This window comes from Procambarus clarkii, chromosome 17 (assembly GCF_040958095.1).
Source record: "Procambarus clarkii isolate CNS0578487 chromosome 17, FALCON_Pclarkii_2.0, whole genome shotgun sequence".
NCBI classification, from domain to species: domain Eukaryota; kingdom Metazoa; phylum Arthropoda; class Malacostraca; order Decapoda; family Cambaridae; genus Procambarus; species Procambarus clarkii.
The window spans coordinates 11,299,868-11,316,147 of NC_091166.1; the positions used below are offsets into that span (position 1 = coordinate 11,299,868).

General features: G+C 35.5%; 1 long non-coding RNA gene across 1 annotated transcript; it reads right to left on the reverse strand.

Annotated features, from left to right (window-relative positions):
• Positions 1 to 14,503: 14,503 nt before the first annotated feature.
• LOC138365738 (uncharacterized) lies at positions 14,504 to 15,681 on the reverse strand. Its single transcript, XR_011228966.1, has 3 exons — positions 15,314 to 15,681; positions 14,966 to 15,092; positions 14,504 to 14,582 (listed from the first exon to the last, which is right to left on the reverse strand). It is a non-coding gene; the product is annotated as an uncharacterized lncRNA (long non-coding RNA).
• Between the last annotated feature and the right edge of the window lie 599 nt (positions 15,682 to 16,280).

Genomic DNA, 16,280 nt, shown 5'->3' on the forward strand with positions numbered 1-16,280 from the left:
GTTTCAAGAATATGTTTACTATCCTTGTGCCATCTATAGGGGCAATCCCTATATATCTACATATATAGGGATTTGTATATATATATATATATATATATATATATATATATATATATATATATATATATATATATATATTTATATATATATATATATATATATATATATATATATATATATATATATATATATATATATATATATATATATATATATATATATATATATATATATATATATGTCGTACCTAGTAGCCAGAACGCACTTTTTGGCCTACTATGCAAGGCCCAATTTGCCTAATAAGCCAAGTTTTCCTGAAATAATATATTTTCTCTAATTTTTTTCTTATGAAATGATAAAGCTACCCATTTCATTATGTATGAGGTCATTTTTTTTTATTGGAGTTAAAATTAACGTAGATATATGACCGAACCTAACCAACCCTACCTAACCTAACCTAACCTATCTTTATAGGTTAGGTTAGGTTAGGTAGCCGAAAAAGTTAGGTTAGGTTAGGTTAGGTAGGTTAGGTAGCTGAAAAACAATTAACTCATGAAAACTTGGCTTATTAGGCAAATCGGGCCTTGCGTAGTAGGCTGAGAAGTGAGTTCTGGCTACTAGGTACGACATATATATATATATATATATATATATATATATATATATATATATATATATATATATATATATATATATATATATATATATATATATATATATATATATATATATATATATATATATGTCGTACCTAGTAGCCAGAACACACTTCTCAGCCTACTATGCAAGGCCCGATTTGCCTAATAAGCCAAGTTTTACTGAATTAAGGTTTTTTCGACTACCTAACCTACCTAACCTAACCTAACCTAACTTTTTCGGCTAACTAACCTAACCTAACCTATAAAGATAGGTTAGGTTAGGTTAGGTAGGGTTGGTTAGGTTAGGTCATATATCTACGTTAATTTTAACTCCAATAAAACAAATTGACCTCATACATAATGAAATTGGTAGCTTTATCATTTTATAAGAAAAAAAATTGAGAAACTATATTAATTCAGTAAAACTTGGCTTATTAGGCAAATCTGGCCTTGCATAGTAGGCTGAGAAGTGCGTTCTGGCTACTAGGTACGACATATATATATATATATATATATATATATATATATATATATATGTCGTACCTAGTAGCCAGAACTCACTTCTCAGCCTACTATGCAAGGCCCAATTTGCCTAATAAGCCAAGTTTTCATGAATTAATGTTTTTTCGTCTACCTAACCTACCTAACCTAACCTAACCTAGCTTTTTTTGGCTACCTAACCTAACCTTACCTATATATATAGGTTAGGTTAGGTTAGGTAGGGTTGGTTAGGTTCGGTCATATATCTACGTTAATTTTAACTCCAATAAAAAAAATTGACCTCATACATAGTGAAATGGGTAGCTTTATGATTTCATAAGAAAAAAATTATAGTAAATAAATTAATTCAGGAAAACTTGGCTTATTAGGCAAATCGGGCCTTGAATAGTAGGCTGAGAAGTGAGTTCTGGCTACTAGGTACGACATATATATATATATAAATATATATATATATATATATATATATATATATATATATATATATATATATATATATATATATAAATATATATATATATATATATATATATATATATATATATATATATATGTCGTACCTAGTAGCCAGAACTCACTTCTCAGCCTACTATTCAAGGCCCGATTTGCCTAATAAGCCAAGTTTTCCTGAATTAATATATTTACTATAATTTTTTTCTTATGAAATGATAAAGCAACCCTTTTCTCTATGTATGAGGTCAATTTTTTTTTATTGGAGTTAAAATTAACGTAGATATATGACCGAACCTAACCAACCCTACCTAACCTAACCTAACCTATATTTATAGGTAAGGTTAGGTTAGGTAGCCAAAAAAAGCTAGGTTAGGTTAGGTAGGTTAGGTAGACGAAAAAACATTAATTCATGAAAACTTGGCTTATTAGGCAAATCGGGCCTTGAATAGTAGGCTGAGAAGTGCGTTCTGGCTATTAGGTACGACATATATATATATATATATATATATATATATATATATATATATATATATATATATATATATGTCGTACCTAGTAGCCAGAACGCACTTCTCGGCCAACTATGCAAGGCCCGATTTGCCTAATAAGCCAAGTTTTCCTGAATTAACATATTTCCTCTAATTTTTTTCTTATGAAATGATAAAGCTACCCATTTTATTATGTATGAGGTCAATTTTTTTTTATTGGAGTTAAAATTAACGTAGATATATGACCGAACCTAACCAACCTTACCTAACCTAACCTAACCTAACCTATCTTTATAGGTTAGGTTAGGTTAGGTAGCAGAAAAAGTTAGGTTAGGTTAGGTTAGGTAGGTTAGGTAGTCGAAAAACAATTAATTCATGAAAACTTGTCTTATTAGGCAAATCAGGCCTTGCATAGTAGGCTGAGAAGTGTGTTCTGGCTACTAGGTACGACATATATATATATATATATATATATATATATATATATATATATATATATATATATATATATATATATATATATATATATATATATACAGTATATATATATATGTCGTACCTAGTAGCCAGAACGCACTTCTCAGCCTACTATGCAAGGCCCGATTTGCCTAATAAGCCAAGTTTTCCTGAATTAATATAATTTCTCAATTTTGTTTCTTATGAAATGATAAAGCTACCCATTTCATTATGTATGAGGTCAATTTTTTTTATTGGAGTCAAAATTAACGTAGATATATGACCGAACCTAACCAACCCTACCTAACCTAACCTATCTTAATAGGTTAGGTTAGGTTAGGTGGCCGAAAAAGTTAGGTTAGGTAGTCGAAAAACAATTAATTCCTGAAAACTTGGCTTATTAGGCAAATCGGGCCTTGCATAATAGGCTGAGAAGGGCGTTCTGGCTACTAGGTACGACACACACACACACACACACATATATATATATATATATATATATATATATATATATATATATATATATATATATATATATATATATATATATATATATATATATATATATATAATGTGTGTGTGTTGTACCTAGTAGCCAGAACGCAGTACTCGGCCTATTATGCAAGGCCCGATTTGCCTAATAAGCCAAGTTTTCCTGACATTATATATTTTTCTATTTTTTTTCTTATGAAATGATAAAGCTATCCATTTCATTATGTATGAGTTAGTTTGTTTATATTTGACTTAAAACTAATGTAAATATATGACTGAACCTAACCCGCCCCTACCTAACCTAACCTATTTTAACCTAACCTAAATAAACTCAACTACGTCAATAATTTATGTTCTTAATATACTGTAATATAATAAAAATAATTAAAAAAACTAACTGCAAACAATTAATTGAAAATAAAGAAAATCACTCGGCCTATTAGGCAAATCGGGCCTTGCATAGTAGGCCGAGAAGAGCGTACTGGCTACTAGGTATGATATATATATGTGTATATATATATATATATATATATATATATATATATATATATATATATATATATATATATATATATATATATATATATATATATATATATATATATATATATTAGTATATTTTGGTAGCAGTCTTTCCTGTATACATATTTTATTAAATATGACCGAAAAAGTAAGATTAATAATTCTAACACGAATTTTCTCAATCTTTCGTACATTATGCTTCACTGTTGGAGGTAAATCAAAAATCACTTCTCCAAAATTCATTTTTATTTCTAGTCTGACGCGACACGGGCGCGTTTCGTAAAACTTATTACATTTTCAAAGACTTCACAAATACACAACTGATTAGAACTTGTGTTTCCCTGATTTTATATCTACATTTGAGTGAGGTGGGAAGGGTGATGTGGCATTACATTTGAGTAAGGTGGGAAGGATGATGTGGCATTAGAGGATATTAATAGGGTATTAAAAGTATCAACACAAGACAGAACACGAAACAATGGATATTGAATAGAAGTGTTTGTAGAAAGCCTATTGGTCCATATTTCTTGATGCTTCTATATTGGAGCGGAGTCTTGAGGTGGGTAGAATATAGTTGTGCAATAATTGGCTGTTGATTGCTGGTGTTGACTTCTTGATGTGTAGTGCCTCGCAAACGTCGAGCCGCCTGCTATCGCTGTATCTATCGATGATTTCTGTGTTGTTTACTAGGATTTCTCTGGCGATGGTTTGGTTATGGGAAGAGATTATATGTTCCTTAATGGAGCCCTGTTGTTTATGCATCGTTAAACGCCTAGAAAGAGATGTTGTTGTCTTGCCTATATACTGGGTTTTTTGGAGCTTACAGTCCCCAAGTGGGCATTTGAAGGCATAGACGACGTTAGTCTCTTTTAAAGCGTTCTGTTTCGTGTCTGGAGAGTTTCTCATGAGTAGGCTGGCCGTTTTTCTGGTTTTATAGTAAATCGTCAGTTGTATCCTCTGATTTTTGTCTGTAGGGATAACGTTTCTATTAACAATATCTTTCAGGACCCTTTCCTCTGTTTTATGAGCTGTGGAAAAGAAGTTCCTGTAAAATAGTCTAATAGGGGGTATAGGTGTTGTGTTAGTTGTCTCTTCGGAGGTTGCATGGCTTTTCACTTTCCTTCTTATGATGTCTTCGATGAAACCATTGGAGAAGCCGTTATTGACTAGAACCTGCCTTACCCTACAGAGTTCTTCGTCGACTTGCTTCCATTCTGAGCTATGGCTGAGAGCACGGTCGACGTATGCGTTAACAACACTCCTCTTGTACCTGTCGGGGCAGTCGCTGTTGGCATTTAGGCACATTCCTATGTTTGTTTCCTTTGTGTAGACTGCAGTGTGGAAACCTCCGCCCTTTTCCATGACTGTTACATCTAGAAAAGGCAGCTTCCCATCCTTTTCCGTCTCGTAAGTGAAACGCAGCACGGAACTCTGCTCAAATGCCTCCTTCAGCTCCTGCAGATGTCTGACATCAGGTACCTGTGTAAAAATGTCGTCAACATACCTGCAGTATATGGCCGGTTTCAAGTTCATGTCGACTAAGACTTTTTGCTCGATGGTACCCATACATGGGTACCATCGAGCAAAAAGTCCATCGAGTGTCTAAAAAGTTATAAACTTCAGCTACTGGAATAGGGTAGTCTGTGCATTATATATATATATATATATATATATATATATATATATATATATATATATTATATATATTATATATATATATATATATATATTATTAAATTTGACCTAAAAAGTAAGATTAATAATTCTAACACAAATTTTCTCAATATTTCTTATGATTCTTTTTACTGTCGATGGTAATTGAAAAATCAATTCTCCAAAATTCATTTTTATTTCTAGTCTGACGCGACACTTGAAGGCGTTTTGTAATAACTTATTACATTTTCAAAGACTTTAGTTTACACACACACACAACTATAACCTGCAAACACTAAACAGAGTTTAAACAGCTTTCATTTTATACCTGCATTTGGGTGAGGTGATATGTTACAACAGTTTTGAGTGAGGTGAAAACAAACTTTCAACACAAGACAGAACACGAAACAATGGTTATAATATTGGGTAAGTTTAAGGGAAGAATGGAAGTAACTGCAAGGGCCTATTGGCTCATATTTCTTGATGCTTCTATATTGGTGCAGAGTCTTGAAGTGGGTAGAATATAGTTGTGGGGACGTTACCAAAATTTTTCCTTACCAAAAATGGCCCACTAGATACTCAGATTTGTCGCCGAAGCTTCAGCGTTCAAGCAAGCTCGGCATCTCACCCATTTAAAGTTTAAGAATAGGTTGAGGATGTTTCGTCCCCAACTATATTCTACCCACTTCAAGACTGCACCAATATAGAAGCATCAAGAAATATGGGCCAATAGGCGCTTTGCAGTTACTTCTATCCTTCCCTTTAACTTACCCAATATTATACCCATTGTTTCGTGTTCTGTCTTGTGTTGAGAGTTTGTTTTCACCTCATCCAAAACTGTTGTAACATATCACCTCACCCAAATGCAGGTATAAAATGAAAGCTGTTTAAACTCAGTTTAGTGTTTGCAGGTTATAGTTGTGTGTGTGTGTAAACTAAAGTCTTTGAAAATGTAATAAGTTATTACAAAACGCCTTCAAGTGTCGCGTCAGACTAGAAATAAAAATGAATTTTGGAGAATTGATTTTTCAATTACCATCGACAGTAAAAAGAATCATAAGAAATATTGAGAAAATTTGTGTTAGAATTATTAATCTTACTTTTTAGGTCAAATTTAATAATATATATATATATATATATATAATATATATAATATATATATATATATATATATATATATATATATATATATATATATATATATATAATGCACAGACTACCCTATTCCAGTAGCTGAAGTTTATAACTTTTTAGACACTCAACCCACCAGGGGACTCGAACACTGGCCAACAAGGTGGCAGTTGCATGCTGTATCCACTACGCTATACTTCAAAGCCATTAAGAGAGGTAGGAATTCTGGGGTATTTAACCAACCAGAAATTCCAATCCTCTCCCAGGCGATGAGATAGTGTGGGACCTCGGATGCTCTTTCATCGGTTCCTGTTATATGGGAAAACTCAGTGCCAAATGCTTAATGCACAGACTACCCTATTCCAGTAGCTGAAGTTTATAACTTTTTAGACACTCAACCCACCAGGGGACTCGAACACTGGCCAACAAGGTGGCAGTTGCATGCTGTATCCACTACGCTATACTTCAAAGCCATTAAGAGAGGTAGGAATTCTGGGGTATTTAACCAACCAGAAATTCCAATCCTCTCCCAGGCGATGAGATAGTGTGGGACCTCGGATGCTCTTTCATCGGTTCCTGTTATATGGGAAAACTCAGTGCCAAATGCTTAATGCACAGACTACCCTATTCCAGTAGCTGAAGTTTATAACTTTTTAGACACTCAACCCACCAGGGGACTCGAACACTGGCCAACAAGGTGGCAGTTGCATGCTGTATCCACTACGCTATACTTCAAAGCCATTAAGAGAGGTAGGAATTCTGGGGTATTTAACCAACCAGAAATTCCAATCCTCTCCCAGGCGATGAGATAGTGTGGGACCTCGGATGCTCTTTCATCGGTTCCTGTTATATGGGAAAACTCAGTGCCAAATGCTTAATGCACAGACTACCCTATTCCAGTAGCTGAAGTTTATAACTTTTTAGACACTCAACCCACCAGGGGACTCGAACACTGGCCAACAAGGTGGCAGTTGCATGCTGTATCCACTACGCTATACTTCAAAGCCATTAAGAGAGGTAGGAATTCTCTTAATGGCTTTGAAGTATAGCGTAGTGGATACAGCATGCAACTGCCACCTTGTTGGCCAGTGTTCGAGTCCCCTGGTGGGTTGAGTGTCTAAAAAGTTATATATATATATATATATATATATATATATATATATATATATATATATATATATATATATATATATATATATATATATATATATATATATATATATATATATATATATATTGGTAGCAGTCTTTCTTGTAAACATATGTTGTTAAATATGATCGAAAAGGTAAGATTAATAATTCTAACATGAATTTTCTCAATAATTCTTATGTTTCTTTTCACTGCCGATGGTAATTGAAAAATCAATTCTCCAAAATTTATTTTTATTTCTAGTCTAACGCGACGCCTGAACACATTTCGTAATAACTTATTACATTTTCAAAGACTTTAGTTTACACACACAACTGTAACCTGTAAACACCCATTGATTGATAAAGATTAAGCCACCCAAGAGGGGGCACGGGCATGAATAGCCCTGTAAACACTCGATTGATGAAAATTAAGCCACCCAAGAGGTGGCACGGGCATGAATAGCCCGTAAGTGGTGGCCCTTTCGAGCCATTACCAGTATCAAAAGATGATACTGGAGATCTGTGGAGGCGCAACTGCACCCTGCGTGACGGGAGATATCTCCCGGACCAAGTGGTGACCAAATGGTGTGTAAACACTCATTATACATCCATACTTATACTCGCATTTGGGTGAGGTGATATGGTACAACAGTTTTGGGTGAGGTGAACAAACTTGGAACAAGCACAAGACAAAACATGAAACAATGGGTATAACTTAGTTAAGAGAACATAAGAATGGAAGTAACTGCACAGGGCCTATTGGCCCATACTTCCTCTTGATGCTTCTGTGTTAGTTCGGAGTCTTGAAGTGGGTAGAATATAGTTGTATATTAACTGGCTGTTGATTGCTGGTGTTGACTTTTTAATGTGTAGTGCCTCAGAAATGTCGAGCCTCCTGCTGTCGCTGTATGTATAAATGATTTCTGTGTTGTTTGTTAAGATTTCTCTGGTGATGTCTTATCGATGGGTTGTGAGAAGAGATTATAATGTTCTCCATATAATATCCATAGAGGCTCCATCAAGGAACATATAATCTCTTCTCACAACCAGACCATCACCAGAGAAATCTTAACAAACAACACAGAAATCATTGAGAGATACAGCGATAGCAGGAGGCTCGACATCTGCGAGGCACTACACATCAGAAAGTCAACACCAGCAATCAACAGCCAATTAATACACAACTACTATATGTTCTACCCACTTCAAGACTCCGAACCAATATAGAAGTATAGGTCAATAGGCCCTCTGCAGTTACTTCCATTCTTATGTTCTCTTATCCAAGTTATACCCATTGTTTCATGTTTTGTCTTGTGCTTGTCACAAATTTGCTCACATCACTCAAAACTGTTGTACCATATCACCTCACCCAAATGCGAGTATAAGTACGGATGTATAATGAGTGTTTACAGGTTACAGTTGTGTGTGTAAATTAAAGTCTTTGAAAATGTAATAAGTTATTACGAAACGCGTTCAGGCGTCGCATCAGAATAGAAATAAAAATGAATTTTGGAGAATTGATTTTTCAATTACCATTGACAGTGAAAAGAAACATAAGAAATATTGAGAAAATTCCTGTTAGAATTATTAATCTTACCTTTTCGGTCATATTTAACATTATATATATGTCGTACCTAGTAGCCAGAACGCACTTCTCAGCCTACTATGCAAGGTTCGATTTGCCTAATAAGCCAAGTTTTCCTAAATTAATATATTTTCTCTAATTTTTTTCTCATGAAATGATAAAGCTACCCATTTCATTATGTTTGAGGTCAATTTTTTTTTATTGGAGTTAAAATTAACGTAGATATATGACTGAACCTAACCAACCCTACCTAACCTAACTTTTTTGGCTACTTAACCTAACCTAACCTATAAAGATAGGTTAGGTTAGGTTAGGTAGGGTTGGTTAGGTTCGGTCATATTAGAATTTTTATTCTACTTTTTTCTTTGTTTTCTATTTTGTAATTTGCCATTCTTGCCTTGTTTTCCTGCAAACAGCCTTTTTATGCAGACAAGTATAGACCCAGAACTAAACCTCTTATCCACTATCTATGACAATCATCACTTCAATGATCAAAATTGCAGATATTTTACAGCACATGATGTAAACAATGTATTAACAGATTATCACAATATCTCTGTAATCAACTTCAACGTTAGATCCCTAGGTAAACACTTCGATGATGTTAGTGCCTTGATTGAAACTATTGACAACAAATTCTCTTTTATTATACTTACTGAAACGTTCAGTAATAACGTGTTCAACGTCCAATAACGTTGGTCAGCTTTCAGCCTCTGATTCTGCTATTGAGTTCAATAGGTTCTTCTCTTCCATTGGGTCATCCCTTGCAAATGATATTCCATCTTCCAGTACTGATGTTAAGTACTATCTTACAGGTAACTATCTACAGTCTCTGTACCTAAAGCCTACTAATTCCACTGATGTCAATGAGATAATTCTTTCCCTTAAAACCAAGTCTAGTGCCCTCTAGGAGATACCAACTTTAATTTACAAAAAAGCCTCCAGATCTTTAGCCCCTGCTATTGCATTGCTCTTCAACAAGTCACTTGAACTCCAAATCTTTCCAGACATTCTAAAAAAAGCAAGAGTAACCCCTGTCCACAAATGTGGTGATCTCACAGATGTTAACAACTACAGACCTATATCAATCTTGCCTAACTTGTCAAAAATATTTGAAAAACTAATCTACAAGCAGCTTTACTCTTTTCTAGCCAAACACAATATACTTAGCTCTTGTCAATATGGCTTCAGACCCAAAAAAAAGCACTAACGATGCACTTATTAGTATGATTAACTTGATTCACGCAGCTCTTGATAAAAAGGAGTTCCCTGTTGAGTTATTTGTGGACCTGCGTAAGGCTTTTGGCACTGTCGACCACCAAAACCTTCTTCTTAAATTACATCATTATGGAGTCAGAGGACACTCCCTGACCTCAAATCTTATCTTACTGACAGGCTCCAGTATGTTTCTGTGAATAATGCAATTTCTCCCACCCTACCCATCAACATTGGTGTTCCTCAGGGCAGCATACTTGGCCCTCTCCTCTTTCTCATCTACATTAATGACCTTCCAAATGCGTCCCAACACCTCAAACCAATTCTATTTGTTGACGACACAACCTTCATTTACTCCAGTCCTGACCCCCTTGCTCTAAATGCCACAGTAAATACTGAGCTAGAGAAAGACCATCTTTGGCTAACTGCCAACAAACTCACCCTTAACATTGGCAAAACGTTTTATATTCTGTTTGGCAATAAATCCTCTAATCAAATAAATCTCAAAATAAACAATACCCAAATTTGTAACAAGTTAGATGGCAAATTCCTTGGCGTTCTCATCGACCACAAGCTGAATTTCCAGAGACACATCCTAAATATATAAAAAAAAGTTTCAAAAACTGTTGGCATTCTTTCTAAGATCAGATATTATGTACCCCGCCCTGCCCTGGTGACTCTATTACTCCCTCATCTATCCATATCTCAACTATGGTATTTGTGCTTGGGGTTCTACTACCCAAAATCATTTACGTCCTCTAATTACTCAATACAAAGCTGCTATTAGGACAATATCCAACTCTAGCCCCTAGACATCACTCGGTACCCCTACTCAAATCTCTGAATATGTTAGATATTAAGTCATTGCACATTCTTTCATGTGTATTATACATATATAAAACGCTGAACTGTAATGCCAATCCTGACCTCAAAAGATTCATTGAAGGTTGTAACAGAACCCATGAGCACCACACCAGAAATAAATACCGTTTTGATATTCCTAGAGTACGACTTAATCAAACTAGAAATGCTCTTCAAATCAAGGGGCCCAGAACGTGGAATGACCTTCCCAACCATGTTAAAGACTGTACCTCTCTCAACCAGTTTAAGATAAAAACGAAGCACTACCTAATAAATTCCCTGTAACCTACCTTACCCCTCTGTTATCAACCCATGTATGTTTTTTGTTTGTTTTTTCAAAACAACGCTGTTTGAATGTAATTTTCTGTAATAATTTGTAATTGTATTTGTGCTGCTTTTTCAGCCATGTTCCCCCCTCTTTTACCTCTATTTTTATTTGTTCTCAACGCATTTTATTCTTTTTACCCATTAGTATTAAGCTTTAGTCATTAATGTTTTTCCTGCCCGAAACGCTTTGCGTAATAGTGGCTATAGGCATTGTATGTACTAGCTCTATCTATTAATCCAACAAACTTTGTAAAATCTCTTTATGTATGTACCTTACCTAAATAAACATTTATTTATTTATTTATTTTATTATTTATTTATTTATATATATCTACGTTAATTTTAACTCCAATAAAAAAAAATTGACGTCATACATAATGAAATGGGTAGCTTTATCATTTCATAAGAAAAAAATTAGAGAAAATATATTAATTCAGGAAAACTTGGCTTATTAGGCAAATCGGGCCTTGCATGGTAGGCTGAGGAGTGCATTCTGGCTACTAGGTACGACACACACATATATATATATATATATATATATATATATATATATATATATATATATATATATATATATATATATATATATATATATATTATATATAGAAAAGTTTGTGAGGGTACCACCTCTGGTGCCAATGTGGGGACCCATAGCCTCGGAGAAGAAAATAAAAAGTATTCAGAGGAGACCTTGTGGTTTCTCACTGAACACTAATATTATCTTCTCCTACCACCCCCATTCTTTTGTATGTACACATATATATTTACTTTATTTGAACTTTGTTACATATGGGTTACAAAGATGGTTGTCATAGGTTGTCGAGTTCCTCCAGCTCCTCAGATGGCGGGCAGGAACCCTGGATGCAGTGCGCATTTCCCCTCTGTATCGCCACACTGAGGCGCTGGAAAAGAAAGCTTGCAGCTCTCGGGTCCCTTGTTGTTTCAATGAGCCTAGAACCCAGTTCCTTCAAAAAACTGGTAGCACTTTTACCCCAGGCGCCGAGCGTCTCAGAAGCAATGGGGACAAAATTGTAGTGGTGATCCAGTTCTCCAGATCCAGTAATCATTATACATTATACATTATTATATATATATATATATACATATATATATATATATATATATATATATAAATACACACACACACAAGGAACATTGGGTTTGTTAGGGGTACTACATTCTTGTAAAGCTACTAGTACATGCAGCGTTTCGAGAAGGTCCTTAATCTAACGGATAATTTTAAGTAGGTAAATTGTAGTAAAGTTTATAAAAAGTTGACAGATACTTTGTAAAAAAAAATGAGAGATTACTAGGTATATTAAGCACATCGATAGCTCTGATTGATAGCTATCACCAGTCGCTACATGGCGCGGGAGAATAGCAGTGTAAATCCTAGCATTTAACTAGGAATTTTTCGAGATCCAAACCGAGGTTTCCCAATGCAGGACAACGAGGCTAAGCAGACAGTTGCTTCCCGAGAAGGAGCTGCAATGAAACATGTACCAGTAGGCGTGGGGATAAAAATGACAAAGGTATCCACCAAATCAACTAGGTGTTTATGGATGAATAAATCATCAGGACCAGTAGAATCAACATGACTAAGATCAAAATACTTAGTCCATGTAGCAGAACCAAATAAAGCTTGGAACGTTTTAGAACTGGAAGGAATCGTGTAAGTGTGACTGCGGAGGGAACAGCACCGAGCACCCCCAGTAAGAGGGGGGGGGGACAAAGAGGCCCAGTTGTTCAACCCGTTCTCACACAAGACAGCACATATATGACTTAATGCTTAAAGTCAATATGTTGAATATGAATTAGTAAATATGTGATATATTCCCAGTTACTTTTTTTCCAAGGCCCAAACTCTTCCTCACGTACCAATTTACGTCTCACAGTATCCATCCGTCAACCTAGATAGCAGAATAGTCGTGATTGGTTCAATTATAAGGAAAATTGTAGTTTTCAGATCCCACATGGGTTGTGAAATTGACCTACTATTGTCCATGCTCTTAGAATATTACAGATCAGCTACTTCCTATTGAAGGCTCGTAGTTTTGTTTTGAGAAATATTAGTTGTTCTTAGTAAATTATAATAAGCACTATAAATTATTACAAAGAATAACAGTGTTTCACCAATCAATATTATATACCATAGTTTGTGCTTTACAAATCTTTAAAGGATGTTTTGTAGGAACGCTAACAGAAAACGATGTTACGTTGGAATGTCTATGGGGTGAACTACTGCAAACAGGATATTATTGTGTCTACTATACCAACTATAGCTGGGATGGGTATATTGTCCACTACCACCTGTTAGGTGGGTAAGGGGTCCAATACCACCCACAGGATGGGTATGAGGGTCACATCCACCCACAGGATGAGTATGGGGACCACATCCACCCACAGGAAGGGTTTGTGGTCCAATACTACCCACAGGATGAGTATGGCGTCCACTACAACCCACAGGATGGGTATGGGGCTCCAACCACCCATAGAATGAGTATGGGGTCCAATAACACCCACTGGATGTGTATGGCGTCCATTGTCGCGCGTCGAGCTCGAAAACCGCAGCATTCATCTCAGAACCATGCCTATTTCACGCAGATTCCTTAATAAACGTAAGAATTTTATATGTCACAAGAAAGATAGAAATATAAGCTTCATTCTAAATACCTTACCATGGGTATATTTAAATTTAAAGCGAAGATACGTGTATTTTTATAATAGCCGAGCTCCGACCCCAGACAGATCGATCGACCGAGCAACTCTCTCACAGAACAATGTTTATTTTACGTGAATTCGTTAATAAACATATGTGTTTTATATGTCTCAAGAAAGGCAGACATATAAGCTTCACATTAAACACTTTACCATAGACATATTTAAAGTTCTAATGAAGATACATGTATTTTAAAAATTGCGGAGCTCCCACCCCGTACAGACTGAACGACAGAGCAACTCTCTCTCAGGTCAATGTTTATTTCACGTAAATTCGTTAATAAACACAAATGTTTTATATGTCTTAAGGGGGCATATTACGGGTTTCGTAAAAATTGTTCAATTTGTTTATAAATTTATTTATGAAATGGTTATAGAAAGAGCTGCAACTGGTCCAAGTTTCAGCATCACACCCTAAACAGAAAAGGAGAAAAAAAATACACAACGTATTATGCAACGAATTTTCAACATTTTCAAATAATTTCAGGGAACACATGTGTCAACAAAAATATTTCTATAACAATCAGATATTACATTTAGCACATAATAAAGGATTCTATTGATCAGTTTTATCAAAAAAAGTGTTTAGTGCAATAATATAATTATTCAAAGTTACCCTTCCAAAAATATGCAATATTTGATGTTTATAAATTTTTATAAAATCAACAAATGGACTTTGGACTAAAATGTCTCAATAGTATTGTAGAAGCACAAACTCTACATATAAGGTGTAATTTGCATGTAAATTGATTAATAAATGAAAGCTGAGAAACACCTTGAAGTTGTAAATTACTTACCTGAGTAAAATAAGATCAAAGTTCGGCCACCTGTAGTCGAGTGTGTCATCGACCGATTTCGTTCATAATTGGCACCCTTGCAGATAGGCATCCATTGAGCAAGGTGTGCAAGTTCCATGCACATCCCCTGATAACAAACGAAAAAAAAAAAATTGAAAAAAAAAAATATATACATATATATATCCTGCACATACATATTACCAGACTTCGACTTGTATGACTTACACCAGATGTAGACGGTACTGCCACAGCAGTAGATGTAGATGGCACTGCCACACCAGATGTAGATGGCACTGCCACACCAGATGTAGATGGCACTGCCACACCAGATGTAGATGGCACTGCCACACCAGATGTAGACGGCACTGCCACACCAGCCACAGCAGTAGATGTAGATGGCACTGCCACACCAGATGTAGATGGCACTGTCGTGGCCGGTCCATACACATCGAGGGGTTGAGGATGTGTGAGGAGGGTCGAAGCAGGGTGTGGCTGCTGCGTCATGCCTCTCACAGGTGAGGCGGGGAGGGCTTCACTTGATAATAACCTCCCTTGTGCTACAGCGTCTCCTTTCCAGCCAACGACGGCGACCGCGTGTCAAATTGGCTACTCTTGCATTCAGACCCTTCCGTTTATAGGTCATTGTGCGCTAGACGCTACAAAAGCGAGATTCCAGGAGCAAAAATGGAGCGCGCATCAACACCCTCCACTCTCAACAGGACACAACATGTGACTGGTAGTCTCACCCACCTGCACTAGCAGACGGTTGCCATTGAGTGTATATTTGTTGTCATATATACAGAGTTATTTCCGACGTTATTACGAAAAAATTGACGTTTAGAACATATGACGCAATACTCTTGGCGCGCCACAGCCGCGGGGCACCGGATTCTGCACAATTACGCATGGAAATGTACCATAAATACTTTAATTTATATCATAACATTCTCGGGTTTGCGCCAAAGTGTTGCCAGAACGTTGTAGTATTTTTATAAATTTTTCAAAAAGATTCGATTTTTCCGAATTTTTGCGATGATAAGCCCCCTTAAGCAAGATAGAAATAAGAGCTTCATTTTAAATACATTACAATAGACATATTTATAGCTCAAGTGAAGATACATATGTTTTTATAGTAGCGCTCAGTAGCTTGTCGGGCATGGAGTGCAGACGCCTACGGACTTGCCGATATATTGTATAATTAACAAAGATACGCTAATAAAGCCTAAAATCTTATATGCCTCCAGAAAGACCGAGATATGAACATTATTATGATTGCACCAAATGAAATATATCATGTTCGAGAACAAAGATATAT